The sequence below is a fragment of the Lactuca serriola genome, chromosome 2 (genome assembly GCF_051521515.1).
Source record: "Lactuca serriola cultivar US96UC23 chromosome 2, Lser_US96UC23_V15, whole genome shotgun sequence".
Lineage (NCBI taxonomy): Eukaryota > Viridiplantae > Streptophyta > Magnoliopsida > Asterales > Asteraceae > Lactuca > Lactuca serriola.
Window position 1 is genome coordinate 78790980 of NC_136409.1, and position 17749 is coordinate 78808728.

The following is a 17749-nucleotide window of genomic DNA, read 5'->3' on the forward strand; positions in this document are numbered from 1 at the left end:
CCATCCTGTTGTCAGTGGTCTGGGCGTTGATTGACTTCTAGTTGATCTTCTTGGTGGCATGAATTCGTCATATAGTTCGTTTAGAGAGACTGTGAGTTGTTTTCAAAATACTATATATATATATATATATATATATATATATATATATACATAGGAGTAGGATCAAATGAGAACACCTAAAAGGTTGAGAACGTGAGAAAGATCTGGACCATCTAAATATTCAGATCGAAGGCTATTATCAAACAAATCATTTATGTAAATTCTAAAACTATTGGTATTAAAATGTAACTTGTAAAAGGTGATAAGGATATAATGGTAATTTTAACTTAACTCATTCCTATAATTTCTCAATCTCTCTCATATTGTCGTTCAAATTACTTGCCCTTTCTCCATCTCTCTCTCTCCCTCTCTCTCTCTCTCTCTCTCTCTCTCTCTTTCTCTCAACCTAGGTTTGAATCAATAAACTATCTCCATCATCTGCATTCCATAATTTCTTCTTCTGCTAGCCTCCCACATCACACCATCATGTGTCGTAACCTAATCAGACCATTCGAAGTCACCAACTCAAGCGTTTATGGTTTAGTCAGCTTTTATGGGCAGACATCGTTACTGTTCTAGCCGCCAATTACAAACCATGATCTCTTCCTCCCCCAGCCTCCATCCATCGCACCATCGTTTTTTGTAGTCCAATTTGGACCATCGTAACATGGTGGTGCATGTATCATACCAGCCCACTTGATCATAGTAATGGAATGTTCCTTTCCTCTAATGACAATCTGAAATGAATTGAGGAACAAGGGTGTTTATGTTGTCGCCATTCGTCCAAATCTTCCCATAGCCAAGGTTCGTTGACTATCCGACCTATTTCGTCGTCCTTCCCACCACTGGTATGCATACATGACTTTGAGTAATTGATTTTAATTAACATTTGTTTTTACAATATCGTAGGATTGATTGCTAAGCTAATCAACTATGTATTTTGAATTGATGATTTTGATTTTGGTGTTGTGAATTAAGAAAAGGGAAATCAACATGTTTGTCTTTTGGTGCTTTTCTTGGTTCTCAATTTATAACATTGTGTAGATGTTCATAAAAAACCAAGCATCTTTTTTCTTATATTAACTTTATTTTGGTGCATTTTATTCTTTTTTTCTTTTATCTCCAATTTATCTCCTTTTTTTAAGTGTTATTATTGAAATTTGGTTATTATTGAAATTTGGTTTTGGAATTATTGTTAGTGTTTGTTTTTCTTTTACTAATCTTAGATTTAGTTCTATGATAGGAAATATGGTTATATAATCATAGATGATTATAACATGAATTAGAATTTAGAATAATGTATGGAAAATGATTTATTTATAATCTTATTCACTGATGATTAAAATCATCGAAAATACATTAGGTTTGTGGTTTTGCATTTGTATTTGAGTATAACTCTTTTCATTTGGGTATTAATTTGTTGTTTTCGCTTATTCACTGTGTAATAGGAAGATTGAAGGGCAACGAACGTGATGAATTTTCATGGGTTAGATAGGCACTGAAATCTCTATTTTCATATTTCTTATCATGATTTTTTTTTTCTGGAGTGTATTCATAGTTTGTGAAGATAACTATTATATATATAGTCATGTACGAATTGTTCTAATCATTTATGAATAATATATATATATATATATATATATATATATATATATATGAAGTGTTTCAATCATTTATGAATATAACGTTACTACTTTATTCATCACATTGTTTGTTGTTTTCCGAATATAATTGAAGTGTTTTAATCTTTTATAGCTACAAATGTATTTGAGTTTTTTATTTCCATATTTTGTTTTATATATTTATGATTACAATTGTATTCATAAACAACAATATGTTTTATTCATTTTTGAATATAACTTTTTAAAACTATGATATAAAAATATGATTGTAAAAAACTAATTCGAAAAACAGGTAAATCTATATCGTGTATTATTCACTTCTAAATGAGATTGTATGAATCAATTGAAAAAAGTTGTTTTTATTAAATAATCAAATAAAAAAATGTATGAATCAATTGAAAAACATTGTATTTTTTTTTTTAATTTGATAAGAAAATACTTTTGATTAACAAAGAAAGAAAAAAATGATTAATTCACTTTTTTGGCAATTACATTTATTATCTCTAGATTTAAGGAAATCATAATTTAATATTAATATGTTACAACTTAATTTAAATGAAAAATGTCTAATTTACCCTTATAAAATGATTGTTATAGAAGTATTCTCGCATTCTCAACTTTTTTGGTGCTCTCGATTTATCATTTCCATATATATATATATATATATATATATATATATATATATATATATATATATATATATATATATATATATATATATATATATATATATATATATATATATATATATATAAGCATAGTTCATATCATAAGTTGTAGCATCTTCGTTAGTGTTTCTGAAATCCTAATGATTTCTTAGTTGAAATATATTCATCTTTCCTTAGTCAGTTCAATAGCATAGAAATCGTATGTAATCGTAATTCATAATGATCAACAAGCGCTCAGATTTCCTAAGGTATTCATACATATCTAATATACGTAGTGTGCCATAGTTATGTAATTGGCGTCTTGCATAAAACATCAAACACAATTAATGTTTATCAGTTCTAGTGTTTTATGAGTATCTGTAATACATATATTTATCTAGTATAAGTATTTTTAAAACGTTGGTATCCTTGTGAGTTCTTACGTCTTGCATAAAACATCAAACACCAAGTTTCCCTTTTTTACTCTCCACTGATGATCACCAAATGTAATGTGGTGACCTACATCATCAAGTTTTCCCACTGTTAACATTCTTTTCAAGTCTGGAATAAACTTGAAATTCTTCAAAGTCCACTTGATACCCAAATTAGTCTAGAGGACCACATCTTCAACACCTCTAATATCTAGGCTGTTGTTTTCTGCTAGTATTACTTTCCCTTCGTACTGCCTAAATCTCTTCATTACATCTCTAGCATACTAGCATAAAATGATGTAACGTCCGCGTTTCTGGCTAGGCATTAATATGATGATGTAATAGTTAGGGTCAACAATTAAAAACTATTTTGAAGTAATTAAGAATAATTATTTGAGTATTAAGTGATTTATTTGATTTATGTGCAACATATGTGCTTATAACGATATAATAATAATAATAATAATAATAATAATAATAATATGCATCAAAAAATATGAATATTGACTCAATATCCTTGAAGAAAGTTGAAGTAGTCGTAACAAGAATTTATGGGAAATAAAGAACGCTAAAATCCGACTTATAACAAAGAAGTTATGACAAGCCGAAGGTTTAGCAACCTATGATTGAGCGTGCGCCAGAGGTAGCAACTGCACCCGAGCTATTCAATCACAGGTTGCGAAAACTTCGACATGTCTTAAGTTCTTCGTTATAAGTCAAATTTCAGTGTTCCTTATATCACCGAAATCCTTGTTACGACTACTTCAAGTTTTTTCAAGGATATTGGGTCAATTTATTATTTTATTTTTGATGCATATTTTTATTATTATTTTATTATATCGTTATAAGCACATATGTTGCACATAAATCACATAAATCACATAATACTTAAATAACTATTCTTCATTACTTCAAAATAAGTTACAATTGTTGATCCTAACTATTACATCATCATATTAATGCCTAGCCAAAATTAATCTTAACTATTACATCATCATATTAATGCCTAGCCAGAAATGCGGGCGTTACATTATTTTTTGCTAGTATGCTAGAGATGTAATGTAGAGTTTTAGGCAGTACAAAGGGAAAGTAATACTAGCAAACAACAAGAGCATACATATTACAGGTGTTGAAAATGTGGTCCTCTAGACTAACTTGGGTACGAAGTGGACTTTTAAGAATTTAAAGTTTATTCCAGACTTGATAAGAATGTTAATATCGGTGGCACAACGTTATGATGAAGGTCACCATGTTACATTTGGTGATCATCAGTGGAAAGTTAAAAAGGGAAACTTGGTGGTTGCTAGAGGTCAGAAGTAGGAAACACTTTATGGTGGATGTTTTGGGCTATGATGGCCAAACAAAGAGAGATGATGAGACAAATATTGCATGATAATAAGGATAAACCTACTGTACCTATTGTACAACTTGAGCTGGACGTTGATGAGTTAGAGGAAGGAAATTACAGTTGTACTGTGAGTCAAGTTGAACCCCGAGTGGTAAGGAGGAATGACTCGGATAGAGGGGTTGACGGGGATGGGCGTATGTATAAGAACTTCTTGGGTGCCAAACCACATAGTCTTTCTGAAATCCAAAAGCCAGTGGAGATTATGGACTGGATCTTGAAAATTCCTATACATTTGAAAGCTGCAACTGCAGTAACAAGCAAAAAACCGTCTTTGCATTCAGACAATTAAAGACCGGAGTTTTAAGATGGTGGAAGTTATTGGCAGATACAATGCCATGGGGAGAAGCCCTGACGATGTTTTGGGAAGCATTCATGGAGCATTTGAAAATCCAGTACTGCTCAGAAGTAGATCCGATAGACCTAAATAATGAGTTTCAGAACTTGAAGAAAGGGAAGATGAGTGTTGATAACTATGTCACTGCATTCACCAATTGGATGAAGTTATTCCCCTACTTGGTGCCTATTCAACTCTCCAAGATAGAGAAGTTTGCTAACGGATTGCCATCGGACTTTGGCCAAACAGTGAAAATGGCAACCACTTTGAAGACAATCATTAGAGCAGCTAGGAATGTCGAGACATAGTTAAGGGAGAAGGGTCTGGAGAAATTTAAGGTAGGAGAGAAAAGAAAGTTTGATGGAGGAGGAGGAGGTGAAGCAAGATAGTTTGAGAAGTGTAAAAAGAAACACTCTGGAAAATTTGGCGAAGAGGTGTCTTGTTTCAAGTGTGGGAAGAGTGGGAATTATGCCAATGAGTGCACATTAAAAAAGAAGGCGTGTTATGAGTGTAATGAAGAAGGGCATATTTTTAGGGACTGCCCGAAGAAGAAAGAGGCTGTAAGGCCTAATGTTCTGTCGAGGCCAAAGGCAAGAGCATTCCAGATGACCCTTGAAGCAGCAAGGGATGAAGCAGATGTCACTTCAGGTACCTTTCTTGTAAATGGATTGCCTACCTATATATTGTTTGATTATGGAGAAAATTACTCCTATATATCACATAAATTTGGTGGAAGACTAGCATTGCCTGTAGATAAACTTGATAATGCTCCAGTTGTAGAAGTTGTTGGTGGCAAATTCATACTTGTTAGCGATTGCATTAAAAACATCATCATCGACTTGAACATAAATAAATTCCACGATGAGCTATTAACCTTCGAATTGAACGATTTGGGCATCGTACTGGGAATGGATTGACTTAGTGCGAACGATGCCAAGATACTATGCAGGAAGAAGATGGTGAGAATAAACCCACCTAGAAAAGAGTCAATTATGTTGTACGGGGCCAAACGTAGAGTAAATTTTGGAATCATTTCCCTGATGAAAGCTAGAAAATGTTTGTCCAAAGGATGCACCTTATATCTGGCATTTGTGATCGATGAAAAAAAGGAGAAGAAATTGATACAAAGAATACCAGTGGTGTTTGACTATCCAGAAGTCTTTCCCGAAGATTTTCCTATTTCCCCCTAATAGACAAGTAGATTTTCAAATAGACTTGTTACCAGGATCGACGCCAATAGCTAAAGCACCATACCAATTAGCACCAAAAAAGATGAAGGAGCTTGTGATGAAACTTCAAGAGTTGTTGGACAATGGTTTCATTAGACCTAGTTTGTCACCCTGGGGAGCTCTGGTGTTATTTGTGAAGAAGAAGGATGGAAGCATGAGGTGTAACATCTGATTCCTGGTATGTTTGTTATTCAAGTATTTTTGATGTTTTCTTTGGGACTCGACGAGTTAGAGGCCCAACTCGTCGAGTAGAGTCGATATTCGCGGACAGTTTGAGTGAGCTACTCGACGAGTCGGGAGATTGACTCCGCGAGTAGGTGCTGGTTGAGTGAAACCCTAAATCTGAGGGTTTGCACCCTATTTAAACGACTTAACTCAACCTCCCTCGTCCCTATCTCCCCCAAGAAGTTGTATATCCAAACCCTAGGCGTTTTTGTGTGATCTAAGGCCATTTTGGTGCTTTTGGGTGGTTTGTGAAGCTTGAAAGTAAGGAAGAAGCTTGGGAATTCGAGTTGGGGTTTGTAAATCCAGAGATCTTATTCCGTCTTCAGCTCAATCAAGGTAAATGCCCCCTGTTTTGGTCTTCCTTTTGGTTGTTCATCTTTAGGGATTAGATTTTGGGTGCATTTAGGGCTTCCTAAGCTATTTTCGGATTTTGAAGTGATTCATGGGGTTCTACTTTTAGATCTGAGTCATTGGAGGGGTCTCATGGTATAAAGGTGCCAACTCTATGGTCATGAGAGCCCCAAGCACATTGTAGAGCACCTTTTATGGATTTTTGAGCCAAAAACCCCATGCATGTGCACCAAGTTTGGAACTTTACGTATAAAATGGACATTAGGAGGCCAGATCTATGGTTTTGAGGTGTTAAGAGCCATTTAAATCGATTGTATAGTAATGGCCTAGGATGGGCTCGCCGAGTTGTTCTTGGGACTCAACGAGTCGAGGTGTAATGACCACCAAATCGATTCTGCGAATGGACCAGTTGTTAGGGAGGGAAGTCCCGTAGATGTTTAGACGTGAAAAGGACCTGAGAATCATGGGACTCGACGAGTGTATGAACAGACTCGGCAAGTCCAAGGCGACCTCCCAACATTTGAAGATTGACTCGACGAGTTGCTCACACAACTTGGCGAGTCGTAGACTAGACATGTTCTTATGAGGGAGATGAACTCGCCGAGTTCAAGGAAGAACTCGACGAGTCGGATAAAGATGGTCCTGATAGTTTGAAGAAGAAGAACCCGTCGAGTTCTTGCTAGACTCGACAAGTGAAGTCGAGGTTGTAACGGATTAGTGGAGTATGGACTCGGTGACTTGGCGGGCCAACTCGATGTTTCAGGTCAACTGGATGTTGACTTTGACTGGTTATGGTATTGACCCTGGTTAGGGTTATATGTTCTGTTTGTTAACTTAAGGATTATCATGTAAGGATTGAGGAGTCGAGGAGAGCCGACCTTCACACCGAGGACAGTTCAGACGCTACACGACATCGAGGTGAGTTACCTTCCAGTAGTGGTGGGTCTACGACCACAATGTGGGCCCACCAGTAGGAGTTGTATGTGAGATGATTGTCTTTGTGATATCATCTAGGTTTGATACTACCTGATATGTTATATGCTGGCATGATATGTTATATGTGATATTAGTAGAGTTCGGTTGTTAGGACCGAAGGGTAGGTCGGACACCCCCAGATATGTCTGACAGTATGTTATGATATGCTTATATGATGGCATGATTTGTTATATGTGATAGTGCTAGTAGGAGGGGAATAGTCCCCAAGTTCGGTTGTTAGGACTGAAGGGTAGTTCGGACACCCCATAAATGTCTGAAAGTATGTTTATGTTATTATATATGTGATAGTAACAGTAGGGGGTGGGATAGTCCCCGAGGTTCGGTTGTTAGGACCGATGGGTAGGTCAGCACCCCAGAACGGCTTGACACAGGTAGGTCAGCACCCCAGAAGGGCTTGACACGGGTAGGTCGGCACCCCAAAATGGTTTGACACGGATAGGTCGGCACCCTAGAATGGCCGTACCGGGTAGGTCAACACCCCAGAATGGTCGTACAGGGTAGGTCGAGCACCCCAGAATTACCCGGCAGTATGTTTGCTATATGATTGTATGGTATAAGGTATGATGAGGGAACTTACTAAGCTTCGTGCTTATAGTTTTCAGTTTCATTTCAGGTACCTCTTCAGCGAAGGGGAAGGAGCCGGCGTGGTAGCTGCACATCATACACACATTGGATTCTGTATTATGAGATTTCTTGGGATTGTACTCTAACATTGTTACTACTTTTATGATATGATTTTCAGATATGAGATTATGGTTTTATGAAATGATATGAGATGGTGATGTTTTCTTATAAATGTTTTCTAAATCGTTATATCAAAATTGAAATTTTTGGACTCGGAATTTGGTACGTTACATGAGGATGTGCATAGACTATAGAGAGCTGAACAAGGCAATGGTAAAGAACAAGTATCCATTGCCAAGGATTGACTACCTATTCAATCAACTATAAGGTTCATGCTAATTCTCAAAGATTGATCTTAGGTCAGGATATCATCGGTTGAAGGTGAGAGAGCAAGATATTGAGAATACCACATTCAGAACGAGATACATACACTATGAGTTCTTGGTTATGTCATTTGGACTAACCAATGCTCCAATAACATTTATGTATTTGATGAAAAACATTTGTAATCCATTCCTCGATAAATCCATAATAGTGTCATAGATGATATTCTGATTTACTCAAAGAGCTAGCAGGATCATGGCAAGCACCTGCGAGAAGTATTATAAGTTTTGAAGAAGGAGAAGTTGTATGAAAAGTTCTCTAAATGTGATTTTTGGATTCAAGAATTCCAATTCATGGGTCATGTGGTTAACCAAGAAGGGATAATGGTTGATCTAGCAATGATCAAAGTAGTGATGAAATAGGAACAACCAAAAAGTCCCACTGATATTTGAAGCTTTCTGGGATTAGCTGGATATTATTGAAGGTTTATCCAAGGCTTTTCTTCGATAGCTATTCCATTGACAACTTTGACCCATAAAGAAGCTACATATACATGGAGCGATAAACATGAAGAAGCATTCGATAAATTAAAGAAGAAATTATGTGAAGCACCGATTCTTTTTGTACCTGATGAAGTCGAAGACTTCACAGTCTATAATGATGCATCTGGAGTTCGGTTAGGTTGTGTTCTGATTCAGAGAGATAAAGTGATAGCATACACATCTCGAAAATTGAAAGAGCACGAGAAGAACTACACCACTCATGATCTGGAGTTGGCAACGGTAGTATTCGCATTAAAGATATGGAGGCATTATCTTTATGGAACAAAATGCAAACTCTTCACTGATAATAAAAGTATTCAGTATCTCTTTGATCAAAAGGAATTGCATATAAGACAATGGTGCTAGCTAGATTTACTCAAAGCTTACGACTGTGAGATACTTTATTACCCTGGTAAAGAAAATGTTGTAGTTGATGCTCTAACTCGAAAAGTAAAGCTGGTAACAAAAAGGCAAAGAACGTTAAGAATAGAAGTTGACAATTGTGGAAAGCATTAAGAAAGCTCAAAAAAAAGATTTGGAGAAAAATGACCGAAAGGAAGAACGGTGAGGCAAAACGTTGGTATTCAGTACTAATAGTCAAGGATTAAAGGTATTCCAAAACAGAATTTGGGCGCCTAAGATGGGAGGAATAACAGATCTACTGATGGAAGAAGCTCACAATACCATGTACTCAATTCATCGCGGAAACAATAAGATGTATAGGGATCTAAAAGCTTACTATTAGTGGCCGAAGATGAAGCTCGATGTTGAAAAGTATGTGGCAGAGTGTGTAACATATGCAATAGTTAAAGCACAACATCAGAAACCGTATGGCAGTTTTAACCTTTGCATATACCCATGGGTAAATGGGAAGAATCACCATGGATTTTGTAACTAAACTTCCCAGGACTAAGAACAGTCACGATATGATTTGGGTAGTCATGGATCGGTTCACTAAGATTGCACACTTCATAGCAGCCAATGAGAGATGATATATGGATAAGCTTGCAAATGTTTACATGAAGGAGATAGTAAAACTTCACGGTGTTTGATTAACGATTGTATCGGATTGTGACAGTCGTTTCACATCAAGATTTTGGAAAAGTCTACAAGAGCAAATGGGTATGAAGTTGTGTTTAAGTACAGCCTACAATCCGCTGACAGATGGTTAGAGCGAAAGAACAATTCAAACACTAGAAGATATGTTAAGAGCATGTACCCTAGAATTTCAAGGTCACTGGGATGAACATTTACCACTGGTAGAGTTTTCCTACGACAATAGTTACCATTCGAGCGATGGCATATTATCTAGCCTTGTACGGACAGAAGTGTCGTACGCCGTCTTGTTGGCTTGAGGCCGGAGAAAAGCAGTTTATGGTCCCCCGAAATAGTACAATAGACTTTTGAAAAGTTAAAAGCGATTAGAGAAAGGAAGTTAGCATCTAAAAATCGCCAAAAGAGCTAAGCTGACAAGAAGCAAAGACCAATGACATTTGTAAGTTAGAGATTCGGTATTGCTCAAAGTCTCACCATGGAAGGGACTTATAAGATATAGAAAGAGAGGAAAGTTGAATCCAAGATTTATTGGGCCATTCAAGGTTCTTCAAAGGATTGAGCACTAAGCTTACAAACTGGAATTACGGCAAGAACTGGATGGTATTCATAATGCTTTCCATGTGTGTTATTTGACGAAATTCATGGGAGAAGTTCCCGATGTAATTCCACTTTCAGAGTTAAAAATTGATGAAGATAAGATGTTAATCGAACAACCTAGACCGATTGTTGACCGTGAGAAAAAGAAGTTGTGACACAAGATGGTCGAATTAGTGCTTGTGATATGGAAACATATGAATGGGATGAACCTCACCGGGGAAACAGAGAGTAACATTATGATATCTACATCTGTTTGCTAATGCATGATTCCAGGTTGGAATCATCCTAAGGAGGAGAGAATTGTAACGCCCGCGTTTCTAGATAGGAATTAATATGATGATGTAATAGTTAGGGTCAACAATTGTAACCTATTCTGACTTAATGCAGAAGAATTATTTGAGTATTATGTGATTTATATGATTTATGTTCAACATATGTGCTAAAAACGATATAATAAAATAATAACAAAAATATGCGTCAAATATAAAATAATAAATTAACCCAATATCCTAGAAGAAATTTGAAGTAGTCGTAATAAGGATTCCAGGGATATAATGAACGCTAAAATCCGACTTATAACAAAGAAGTTATGATCTGTCGAAGTTTTACGATGAAACCGGCACGACACTGCATATCATAAAAAGTGAATTTTAGATAAGCTACTTTTTAGCCTTAGCGATCTAAACAAAAGTCATAGTATATGTTAAACTGAGAGTGTGCATATAGAGAACATCCAAATCTGACTTCATTTGAGGAAGTTATGATTTTTCTAAGATTTAGCACAGTAGTACACAGCCCGGAAAACAAATTATAGATCGATCGACTATTAGCCGACAGTACCTAAATGAGAATTGAAGATCTCATTAATAGGATCTCAACGATATAAAGACTGTCGAAAACAGACGTCGAAAGACAAAGTTATGAATTTTTAACGGACTTTAACTGTCTAAGTCTGTTAAAATATAACATTAAAAATAAGGTCAAAATTAGCTGACAGAGTCTAAAAGAAAGTTGTAGATCACGTTGCTACCTATGCATGGATATAAAGAACGTCAAAAATGGATCTCTTATGCGAACGTTACGAATTTTAGAAGATAATTAATTTTGGGCTAAACCTACGAATGACATGTGGCAAGCTCTGGGCGACTACTTCTTCCCCATGGCTTCGCATGATATCATGACACTTGGCACCGATATGTGCCGCGTAGCGCTATGTACGTCTGCGTACTGCGTACGCCTAGCGTAGTGTTAAGTACGCCCAACGTACGCGCACTCCATCAACCTATAAATAGAAGGTAATTTTCTCTCATTTCTCCACACCATTCTAACCCATTCTCCCTCAAACAACCCCAAATCCTCTTTGCCTTTCGCTAGCACCTCTTAGGTGTTAGAAGCGCCATAAGGCCACGGGAAGAAGAGATTTCGGCTCAGAAGTTCTGCCCGCACAGGGCCCGGTTCCTCGCTAAACCCCCTTATAAGTGAGTTATGCTTACCCTAATTTATATATAACTTATGTTTAAGTTCATTATCATTATTATAAACCTAAAAAAATATTTGTCAATGATTCAAAGTCGTTATACTTATTTATCTACTTACTGGGATGATGTCTACGCTGTGATTTAGTGAGGTGTTTAAAGTGAGATTTTCAAACAGTATACATTGTATACAAAACGGAACCTACCTCCGATATGTTCCAACCTGGTTGTTCCTTATTTGATAGATCATGAAAGTAGACTTTGAGCTAATGATGAATCTAGAATAATAATCAGTTACAATAAATATTAGACTAAAACTTAGTGATAATAATACTAGGTTTTGTCAATAGAAAACACAATTGTTAGAAGTGAAGCACTGTCCGAATTTTGAGTCATCACTTTAACAAGTGAGTGCATAGTTACTTTCATCTTACAGATAGATATGAAGTATTTAATATAAATTACTTGTTATATGTGCCTATTATCTGTGTTCCTGATATCTATGTTAGATGAACAATTTATACACGTTTTACTCGATTTAAATTGTATATGTATTTTATACCTATAATTATGTTGGGTAAAGATGTATAAATGATATAGATGATGAAAGATGAAATAAATTATGAGAGGCCTCAATGTTGAAAGCTGACCCAGTCGTCTAGCAGAGTATAGATGACGACCACGGATAATTCTAGACAGTCCAGTGAAACGCTGGCAGTTTCGCAACCTGTAGATGTTTGTGAACGACGTGTTCACCAGGTGTACTCCATCATCCTCATGGTTGACTTACTGAGATACATTCCTAAGGAATCCCCTAAGCAGTATTTTTTATCCCGATGATAATCCTTAGGATAGGTCCCTTAAATTAGATATGTTATGGACAAAAAGTGAGAATAACGAGAACGGCTAATTGGGTTGAATGACTTGATGAAATTAAAGAATTTAATTAGTGTAGGTTGAAAACCTTATGTGCTCACCAGTATCCCAAGCATGACCCACTCGGTTTCTTGTATTACATGTAGTGGCAAAAGAGCATAAATATGATGATCAAATGTCAGATCTATGGACTATAGGTTGTTAGAATAATAGATGTTTGTAAGGTATGTACTATTTTTTTATGCTTATGCACTGTATTGACGATGATATCCCAACATTTTTAATTTGGAAATGCTTTGATAATATAATTATCATATTTTTGGGAACATATTCTGTAATATTATTCTTAAAAAGGATACTCTGATTTAAAATAAAGCATAAACAAATCGGTCTTTTCTGGTTGTGAAATTAGGGATGTCACAAATGACACACCATAATCCATGAACCATGATTTAATTGAGTTCTCAACTGCATAAAGAAAGGCATCTCATTCCTAATATGATGCAATCTTAATTTTATTCTTGCCTTTTTTTTTTCTCAAGAATAAGCTTTGACCATTGAATCTTGAAATGGCCATTGTCATTGCAATTCCAACTAGTAATGTCCTTCTTGTTTTTAGATACACCTCTCTTCCTCGAATTGAACATTACCCCCACCCCCTCTGTTGGAAATCCTTCGTCTTCCCTCAGTATTTAGTAGACTGTTAGAAGATTCTTCAACACTTCATCTGTGCACATCCTCACCAAGGATAAAATTGTGTATACCTTCAAATGTCAGCTTAGCACCTCCAATTCAGCTACTAACTATTGTCACTATGTAACACCAACTTTTAGGCAAAGATGATAATAGTAGTAATGCTTGTACTTCATCTTCAAATTTAATTTCCACCAACATCAATCTTGACATGATTGAATATAAATTTCCATCGACATCAATCTTGACATGATTGAATTAAATTCATTAACATGATCAGCCACTGAGCTACCCTCCTTCATCTTTAAATTTACCAATTTTCGAATCCAGTTAACCTTATTTTTTGCTCAAGGTTTTTCGTACATGTTAGATAATTCTTTTATCAGCCCATGAGTAGTCTTCACATTGATAATGTTGTAAGCTACATTATTTTTCAAGGATAATCTCACCACAACAAGTGCATTTCGATCTAATAATTCCTAATCCTCCTATTTCATAAGAATTCTCTTCAGCAAAAGGTTCATGTCAATTCTTCTGACAAAGATAGTCTTCAATTTGTATTTTTGGAAAACGAAAATCTTTACCATTATATTTGTTGATCTTAACTCCATCATCTTCAGTCATAGCTATGATACCAGTTTGTTGGGATAACAATAAAACAAGTTAAGCACTTCTGAAAAATGTCAAACAAACTACGGTGAAACTTACAGAATAAAACTTCTAAAAAAATTAAATCAAAACTTTGGTCAATGTGACTTACGTCTACGAGGGAACGAGATATAAAGGGTTTTATTAACTTTAAGGAACAATTACAAACACTCAAGCTTGTATCTCACATTTTTGGCACTCTTGAAAACTAGTAGGAATCCTTCTTTATAGACTAAGGATCATTTCTAAAACCCTAATAGTCCAAGCTGATTATATATAGGCCTATGAAATGAGGCTACCAAGGATCATTTCATAGGCCTATATATATAGCTCTGATACCAGTTTGTTTGGATAACAATAAAACAGTTAAGCACTTCTGAAAAATTTCCAACAAACTACGGTGAAACTTACAGAATAAAACTTCTAAAAAAATTAAATCAAAACTTCGGTCAAGGTGACCTACGTATACGAGGGAACGAGAAATAAAGGGTTTTATTAACTTCAAGGAAAAATTACAAAAACTCAATCTTGTATCTCACATTTTTGGCACTCTTGAAAACTAGTAGGAATCCTTCTTTATAGACTAAAGATCATTTCTAAAACCCTAATGGTCCAAGCCAATTATATATAGGCCTAGTAGGAATCCTTCTTTATAGACTAAGGATCATTTCTAAAACCCTAATGGTCAAAGCCGATGATATATAGGTCTAATTGTCACTTAGTGGCACCTCTTGTACATGACAGATATTCGAGGTGTCCTGATGTTGCATCAGGTGTAACTGAATTACACCTTTTTACTTAGTGGCACCTTATGTGAATGTCGCATCTTTGAGGTGTCATGATGGTGCATCCTTTATCCTTGTTCATCAGCAACACCTCAACACTCTTGAAGCACATCAAGACACATAAGGGTGGCATGTATAGCACCAAAGTCGCCCATCTTGATCATAGGTGACACACGTTGTGTATGGATAGTGCATCTTGTGACAAATATGGTACACCTTGTAATAATGGTGGCACACCTTGTATAATAGTGACACATCTTGATGCATGGTGCATCTCTAATGCTCCACTTTGACTCCAAGTGTTCCATGTTGATTCTGGATGTTCCATTTCAACTCTAAGCACTCCATGTTTATACAAGAATTCATACCCCAACATGTCCATTAATACACCTTCGAGAATCAAATCTGAGAACTTGAAGCCTTGACTTAATAGATTTAGTCGAAAAACCTTTTGAATTTAGCTTGGGTGTGGCGCGTCCTGAAGAAGCAAGAGGGCAACTTTGAATTTTTTGGGCTGCATTTGAGTAAAGCTAAAACTAGACTATTTTTTCATATTATTAAGGTGCGGGGCATCTTGACTGGAAGTTGGGCGACTCTGCCTTTTGACCTTTTTACCAAGTTTGACTTTAGGTCAAACTTTAGGGTTGAGATTTAGAGTGGGTTTGACCTCTATTTGGTGTTTAGGTGGTTCGCAAGACCAACCTTGCATGTGTACATGTGTAATTTTGATTTTTGGATTTCAGTTAGGTGAGTTTTGTCACTATACTATATGTTACAATATGTATCAGCTATATGTTAGGATATAGATATGATGAAGTATGATTTTAGGCAACTAGACTATCTTAGTCGCTTGGTTGTTGTTATTAGATTGTTTTTTTGTTTTTTTGTAAATGTCAACATATTATATTTGAGAGTTTGGGGCATCCAGCTATTAGTTAGGCCAAGAGATTTAGGGCAGACTAGCTATCAATTGAAGGCCAAAATGTTTCAAGGATGAGGGTGGTTCATCTATGAGCTGAAGGCTAAGATACGCAGTGGCAGACCAACTTTAAGCTGAAGACCAAGGGTGGACCAAATATAAGATAAAGGTCATTACTTGTATGCATTGTACGTATATTTTTGTATGTGGTATTTGGGGACTCACTAAGGTTTGGTTCACAGATATTGATTAAATTTTTTCAGGTACTTCTTCTGATCATGAAAAGGTGAATGTGTGACTGTTCATACACATCAACAGTTTTTATGTTTTGAGACTTCCACAATGAGTTTTTTTATGCGTTGATCTTGGATTTTAGATTATGATTTTATGAACAATGGGTTTTATCTGGAGTATGGTTTTATGAATATAAGTATTGTTGAGTCTAATGGATTGTGTCATGGGCTCGGTCCATAGCCTAGTTTAGTTGTCGGTATTGGGCCTGTCCAGCCGTGCATTATTTTGCATTAGGGTTTAGTATATAAGCTGCATGCATGCAGACATAGAAGATGGCACTTTCATTGTTTTCGTATTCACTGTTTTGTAAACCCTAGCTCGCCTCTACAGCGGAAGTTCTTCATCGAGCTCTGCTGAGGCGTGACTCAGTTTTGAATCATAAGCTCATATTTGATTATGTTCTGTGTTTGTTCTTAATTGATTCTTTAATTGTTTGAATTCTTTTATTGTTCTTGTGAAAGATCTAAACGATCTAAGAGTTTTGAACTCATCAATTGGTATCAGAGCAGGAGACTGTGTAATCTATACACACCTCTTCTGTCGAAGAAGTTCGTAGGGTTTTTATTCCGCATTGATTGATATTTATTGAGCTGTCACTCTTTATTGACATATCTCATTAATTGTTAATCCAACCCTAATTGAAAAATTACAAGTCTGATCTTTTACAGGTTTTCGATCAAAAGTATTCACGATGTCAATGGACGATTCTCAAACCAATCCGATCAATATCTCCAACAGCATAGGGGCTACAACAAGAATACCAATCTTATATACGCAAGACTATGAAGTCTGGACGCATCACTTTGAAGACTACGTGATTGGATCGGAAGACAATGGGTATCTAATCTGGGAAGCAATCACTTCAGGCCCATTCGCTCATTCTAGCACGTTAAAGATTGTTAAAATGCAGAAGGAATACAATCAGCTTGTTAACGACGTCAAAGACATTCCTCAGGATGAAAAAGAGAAGTTTCAGTGCAACATCAAAGCTCTAAGGATGATAAGGTTTGCGCTGCAATCGGATACATTTCGTTTGGTTAGTTCCTGTGCTACAGTCAAGGAGATCTAGGATAGATTGAAGGAATTTTATTCCACAGATGAAGATCTAGAACACTCTATTCAAACCCTCATGTTATCGGAGTTTGGTGATTTTAAGCAAAAGCCTAAAGAAAACCTTATCCAACTTTTGATCGTTTCAATCATCTTTTGAGCAAGATGATAAAGCATGGTATAGAAAGAAAGGTGATTGAACAAAAGGTCACTTTCATGAATGGTCTCAGACTTGAATGGATGGTCGTTGTGTCAACTGTCAAAGCTCATGAATAGTTCAAATAATACTCTTTGGCAAAACTTGTGGGTATTTTAAAATCCCATGAGAATGCCTAACCAAAGGAAACAAATGTAGTTTCGGGTCTTGGTTCTCTGGCTCTTGTCTCCAAAGGAAAGAGTTCGATTGAAGAAGAAGAGGAATTAGATCTTGCTGACTTTGATCTAACCGGCGAAGGATATGCAATGATGGTGTCAAACCCCAGAAAATTCATCAAGAAGAAATTCCTAGCCAACAAAAACCAAAATTGGCAGGGAAGTTATAGCGCCGAACGGGTCAAGGAGCAACCGAAGATGGGATCAAAATC